The sequence below is a fragment of the Sapajus apella genome, unplaced genomic scaffold, assembly GCF_009761245.1.
Source record: "Sapajus apella isolate SASKATOON/1434 unplaced genomic scaffold, GSC_monkey_1.0 scaffold59, whole genome shotgun sequence".
In the NCBI taxonomy this organism is placed as follows: domain Eukaryota; kingdom Metazoa; phylum Chordata; class Mammalia; order Primates; family Cebidae; genus Sapajus; species Sapajus apella.
The window spans coordinates 12,835,433-12,842,833 of record NW_022436999.1 but is presented as its reverse complement, the minus strand read 5'-3'; positions in this window follow the sequence as shown (position 1 = coordinate 12,842,833).

Here is a 7,401-nt window from a genome sequence, read left to right as displayed (position 1 = left end):
TTGAGAGCAAATGCAGACTTTAATTATGTTCATCATAAAACTTGCAGAGTAGGGGACCAGCTTAATGCCAGAGCCCACTGCTGCTTACAGACAGGGTGTACTTATTGGTATGGATGGGAGGGGTCTGGGCAGTATGGCTTGCTGCCTGGCAGGATATTGATAAGATGTTCCTATGTTGAGGTGGTTCTGGCCCTTGTTCGGGCAGGATGTCATCGTGGTGTTCCTTGGGCCTTTGCCCAACAAGATATGATAGGGATGTTTCTTTAGTTGGGCCTTTGTCCACCTTGGGTCTGGTCGTTAGGCAGGATGTTTCTCACTGCGTGAACGCCTGTGAAATATTTCACTTTGATCAAGGTCTGCAAAATAATGGGGAGCTTACAAAATGGTGCAGTTTGGGCTAACACTGACCTTACTGAATTTTCCCTAAAACCTACTTGTCTACTTTTGACTTTTAGAGGTACTTCATACCAGCTATTTCAGAGAACTAGAAAAGCCAAGCAAAATAATTTTTAAAATTTGCCTAAGGGTATTAGAGAACCAAAAGACAGTGAAGAATAACATCACTAAGATCTAAGATCTGATGATCACTAAGAATGAAACCTAGAGACCTGAGCTCAATTTTTGGGCTGCTTTTCTTTTAGAAGACATGCCAATTTAGGATAAGGTGTTTGAGAGATGCTAAGTAACAATTATGACAGTCTTGCTGCTGAGTTGGATAAGAACTGGAGACCAAGGCTCCAAGGAAGTAGGGGAGGGGAAAGGAACCCTAGTAACTGACCATACATTGGGCTGTGACCGCAAGGGACCATATCCAAATCTTAAGAGTGAAGAAAAACCTGATGCATTTAGGATCTTCTCACGTCCCAAAACTGGATTAGTGACCCATGGCTCTAACCTCTACCCAGAGCAAATGTAAATCCTTTCTGGACTGATCTTTTGAGTTATTTTTATAACTTTTTACATTTAGTGTTGGAAAGTTATTTAAGGCATCTGAGGAAACAAGGCAACATGATCAAAATCCGAAAGAAGCAAAAATTATAGGACAGAGCCACAGGGGATCCAGATAATGAGCTACTCAAAACAGGGTCTAAAATTACTACGTTTAGTGTGTTTAAAGATCTAAAACACAAGACAGAATTTCAGCAGAAAATCAGAAACTATATAGAAGAATCAATTGACAAGTCCCAAACTTAAAAGTACATTAATCAAGTTTAAGAATTCAGTGAATGGATTTGATAGAAACTGGATACAGTGAAGTAGGAATTAGTGAACTAAAAGTTCTATCAGAAGTAAATTCCAGATGTGAAAAATGAAGAGACAAAAGAAGATACAGTAGAGAGAATAAGAGACATGGAGTTAACATGAGAAGATCTAACATACACATTACTGGATTTCCAGAAGGAGAAGAGAGAATATGGCAGAAGCAAACTGTGAGGAGATAATGACTGAGAATTCTCCAAATTTTTAAAACACATCGAGACCTGCAAGATCAAAGGATGATAAATAAAAACAAAATTACATCTTAGCACATCCTAAGAAAAAATAAAACACAAAAAGAAAATCATGAAAGGAGCTAGACGTAATAAAAGATATTACTTTTAAAGGAGCCACAGTTTTATTAAACTGACAGCTAACTTCTCAACAGAAAATATGGGAACCAGAAATCAATGGAATGATATTTTCCAGTTACTGAAAGAAAATAACTGCAATTTTAGAATTCAATACCCAAAAACAATTCTTCAAGAATGAAGCCAAAGGCACTTTCAAACACAATAAATTTAATAGCAGATTGTCATTAAAGATAATAGTAAAGGGTACTCTTCAGACAGAAGGAAAATGATCCCAGAAAAAGATCAGGGATAAAAGTAGGAATTAACAGTAAAATTTTAAAAATAATATACAATTAAATCTAAGTGAACAATAACAAAATAGTCTCAGAGGTTAAAATAAATAATGTTAAAACATATGACAATAATATATAAATTTGGTGCAGGAATTCCAAGATCTTTAGGATTATCAGAAAGAAGATAAAAGTATAAGTAATATTAGACTTTGCTTTGTCATCTATAGGGTAACCACTAATAGAACAGCAAAAAGCAAAATAATCATATAACTACAACACTAATACAGGACGAAAGTGGAATAATAGGCAAAAAAGGAGAGAAAATATAAAATAGGACAAATAGAAACCAAATGGTAGATTAGGAGATTTAAATCTAAATTTCAGTTACAACATTCGTATGAATAGACAGTGTACCAATTAAATGCAAAGATTATCAAAGTGAAAAGAAAACCCACAAAGTACCTTTATACAAGAGATGCCTTAAATATAGGAGTACAAGGGTTGGAAATAAGAATAGAAAAATTTATAGTATGAAATATGAAAAAAACGATGGGGCAGGAGACTTTTGTGGCTATCCCAACATTATTCAGTGTAGATCTTAAGGTGAAAAGTATTATAAAGAGAGACAATTTGTAATGATAAAAGATTTGATTCACCAGAAAGTTTGAACAGGTCTAATAATTTAACAATATCACCTTGGGCTGGGCGCGGTGGCTCAAGCCTGTAATCCCAGCACTTTGGGAGGCTGAGGCGGGTGGATCACGAGGTCAAGAGATCGAGACCATCCTGGTCAATATGGTGAAACCCCGTCTCTACTAAAAATACAAAAAATTAGCTGGGCATGGTGGTGCGTGCCTGTAATCCCAGCTACTCAGGAGGCTGAGGCAGGAGAATTGCCTGAACCCAGGAGGCGGAGGTTGCGGTGAGCCGAGATCGCGCCATTGCACTCCAGCCTGGGTAACATGAGTGAAACTCCGTCTCAAAAAAAAAGAAAAAAAAAAAAAAAAAAAAAAAAAAAAAAAAAAAAAACAATATCGCCTCAAATATTTAAGCAGAAATGAACAGAACTAAAATGAGAAAAGACAAAGCTGCATTCCAGATTTTAATATACTTAGTAACAGAACAGCAGTCATGCAAAGATACGTAAATATGTAAAGATTGGAATAATATTTTAAAACTTAACCTAATTGGCATATATAAAACAGAATACCAAACAACTGCAAAATACACATTATTTTCAAATGCAGGTAGAATATTTATCAAAACTGACCATATTCTAAGTCATAAGGATGGAATATTTTCTTTGGCCATTTTCATTCACTTAGAAATCAACAATTTCAAAAATAGAAAATTTCTATTAAGTTTATAAATTAAGAAATACACTTCTACATAACTCATGGATCAGACACTAAATTACAATGTAAATTAGAATATATTTGAACTGAATAGTGAAAATGCTTTGTGTCAAAACTTATAGTAGACACCTAAAGCTATGCTTGGAAGGAAATTTATACTCTTAAATGCACATTTTTTAAAAAAAGATTGAAAATGAACCTAGAAGTTATCTCAAAAAGTTCTAAGAATAGCAAATTAAACCTGAAGAAAATAAAGGAAATAAAATAATAAAGATAAGAACAAGAATTAATGGAGTAGGAAATGAAGATACAATGGATCAACTAAGCCAAAAGTTGATTCTTTGAAAGGATAATTGATAAGTATCTGGTAGACTGAAAAAGGAAGAAACACAACCAATATCAGAAATGAAAGGATATCACAAATCCTACAGTCATTTGACAAAATATGTACACAACTGCATGCCAATAAGTTGGAAATTTTAGATGACGTGAACAAATTTTGTAAAATATGGAAGAGCCAAAAATGACAAATGAAAAAAATAGAAAATTTGAGTAGTTCCCTATCTGCTAAAGAAATGGAAACTATAGTTACTTTATTTACTTTTTCATGATGAAAGCTACAAGCCTAGATGGATTCGTCAATGGAAAGACAATTTTTAATTCTTACAAAAAGCAGTAGAAATACAGGAACCCTCCCCAACTCATGTTATGATGCCAGAAAATCTAGATACCAAAACCTGGCAAGGACTTTATGAAAAAGGGACCTATTTCATTCCCCTCAACATCAATGCAAAAATCCCAAACAAAATACTAGCAAACTAAATGACACACACACATGCACACACACACATCCCTACACACATGGAATAATAAATCACAAGTTGGGTTGAAAAACCACTGAAAAAGTGAAGTTGGTGTGATAGCTGAAAATCAGTATCATTCAACACACTAACATAATGAAAGGAGAAAAATATTTCAGTAGATCCAGAAAAGATATTTGATAAACCAGTATTAACTCCTAAAAACTTGCTTTTTAATATTCATCTTTATTATTCTTATCCTGAGTTTCCACATAAGATCTTCTGGGTCAGCGATAGATTTCTTTTTACTCAGGGCAATTAAGTGCACCTGCCCACATTCATGCTAGTCCATATCCCCAGGGCAGCCTGATGAGAACTCATGGGATTTTTGCTATGTAAGGGGCCAAACACTGCATAGGCAAAGGACAGGGAAAATTATTTTTCTCTACTTTTAAAGACAAAAGAGGCAGCTGTCCTCTTCCCCCGCGAAAGGGTCTCCTTTTACTCTTGTCTTGAAGTAGACAAAAAAAAAAAAAGTGTCTCCAAAAGCCAGATAGCCAGCCCAATGTGTCTCCTAGAGCTGTCTCCTACACCCCAGGGAATACTTAGGAAGCTAAAATATCTCAGTACAATAACCTAAGTTCCCACCACAAGAAACAAGAAAAAGAATAGCAAAATAAACTCAAAGCAGGCAAAAGAAATAAATAACAAAGAGCAGTAATGAATGAAACTGAAAATAGAAAAATACACAAAATACTCGTTCTTCAAAAAAAAATCAAGAAAATCCATAACCTGTAGAAAAGCTGACAAAAAGAAAAAACACAAATTATTATCAAGAATGAAATGAAGAATATCACTACAAATCAGGCAGTCATTAAGATAATGAGGAAATACTGTAACTTTCAGCTTATGCCACTTGACAACCTAGAAGAAATAATCCAATTCTTGAAAACCACAAACTAGTAAAACTCAACCAAGATGAATTAATCTGAATATCCTACAACTGCTAAAAGTCTTTTTCAAATTAATTGTTATCATTTACATTCCTGCCCGCAGTTTATGTGTACAAAGTGTGTGGTTACATTTATATAAAACTATAAAATGCAAACTAATCCACAATAATGTGAGCATATCATTGGTTGCCTGGAATGAGGTGGGCAAGGGGAAATGATTACAAAGGGGCAAAGGGAAACTTCTGGGGCTTATTTATGTGTTTACTCTCCCTATTGTGGTTATGGTTCACAAGTGTAGCCATTGACAAAATTTACCATATTGTATAGTTTATGTGCAGTTTGTCATACATCAATTATACTTCAGTAAAGATGTCAGAAATAACAGGAAATTCATTAAATCTACCTTTGAGTTACTGATTGCGACTGAGGTCTCATGTGGCATACTCGTGAATCCAGTAGCTGAGCAGACTAACTTTAAAGTCATCACTTCTGCTAACTTCTACCAGCTCACCTGCTGTCACCTTACACAGTCCCAGTGTTTCAGCTTTGGACTAATGAACACACCATTTCCTTCCTACATAAAAAGACCATTCAGGATAATGGTTAAGAAATACATCAGTGCAGAATAATACTTACAAAAAAGTTAAATGTGAACATTTGGTTTTTATTGCCCTTGACTGTCCCTGACAAAATGCACTTTGACGTAAAGCTGCCTTTTCCATCTTGTGCTGTTGACAAAAGAGCCTAAAAAAGAAAGAAGGTGTGTATAGAAGATGACATGCCATAGAAAAATACCATATGCAGGCTGGAAGCAGTGGCACTTTGGGAGGCCAAACTGGGTGGACCATTTGACGTCAGGAGTTTGAGACCAGCCTGGCCAACATGGTGAAACCTGGTCTCTACTAAAAATACAAAACTTAGCCGGGCATGGTGGTGCAAACCTGTAGTCCCAGCTACTTGGGAGCTGAGGCAGGAGAATCGCTTCAACCTAGGAGGCAGAGGTTGCAGTGAGCCGAGATGGTGCCACTGCATTCTAGCCTGGGTGACCAAGTAAGACTCCATCTCAAAAATGAAAAAAGAAAAATACCATACAGAAGAATAAAAAGATTTTAATTTATATATATTTCTTCTGTGCATTGGCTGGAGTAGCTGAACAGACATTGGCAGGCACAATGCTAGGCAGGCACTAGAGACTCACTGATGAATAAAACAAAACTGATCTGGAACCTGGCCTCCTGAAGCTTCTCTTAATCTGTCTGTATTCCTTTCTTTAAAGGCCCAGTGCAAGTGACACCTTCACTAGGAAGGGCTTCCACACTATTCTATCTGCAGATCTCCCTTTCCTGAACTATTATGCTTATAGTCTGTACCAGGCCACATGACATACGTCATTTTGTAGCATTCTAGAATTATTCCAGTCTTTTCATTTTTATAATTGGTGTGTTGTATTCAATAATGTCATTATTCTAGTTTTAATCACTGGTTACACAAGAGTCCTATTATATTTTATCCCCATAGTGCACCCCCATTTTCTTCCCCATCCTAAGTAATCATTATAATACCTAAATGTACATCTGATGTGTATATTAGGTTGTATGTTTTCTTGCAAAATGAGCACTATCTTCTGTGCACATATGTTTGTGTATGTGAACAGAATTGTGTGTTGTTTATTTCTTCACTCATTACCATATCTCTAGAACATATCCATGTTGTTAGGTATACATTTATTCCATTGCTTCTACCCGCTATACCTCATGGTGTACCTCCATCACATGTCATCTTCCCCCTTTCCCAAGGACAGCCACTTGAGTGGCTTCCAACTTGCCTAACAAATATTCTACAGTTATTTTATGTATGTTACTTTGGCTTCAGCTAAATTGTGAACTGCTTTAGATAAGGACCATGTTTTTCTTTACCTGTTACTCCTGATGATTTTCTGTTAGTGCCTGTGCATGGTTTCTCCTGTAAGGTGTTATACATTAAATTAAAATTAATCATAGTAGAAGTAAAGATTTGCCAGTGGAATCTTCCTCAGCTAAGTCTAATCATTGCTTTACCCCTTACTAGCTTTGTGACCTTGACCTTGGAAAAGTAAAACCTTGTTGCCCTTTTTTCATCTATAAAAATAGATAATACCATTTATCTTAGTGGACTGTTATGAGGAATGAGTTAATTAATACTAAGCACTGCAGTACAGCGTAAGACATACAACAGGTATTTCCTGTCAACTTTTCTAAGTAAAAGCATCTTTGAGGTAATATTTCTAATACTTCTTTGTATCTGCTCATTACCCAGCACTCTGCTTGGTATGAAATATTCCATACATTCATGTTGCTATGATTTGGATGTTTTTGTCCCCTCCAAAATCCCCAATGCAACAGTATTAAGGGATATGGCCTTTAAGAGGTGACTGAGTAATGAATGGGATTAATCCTCTTTTAAAAGAATTT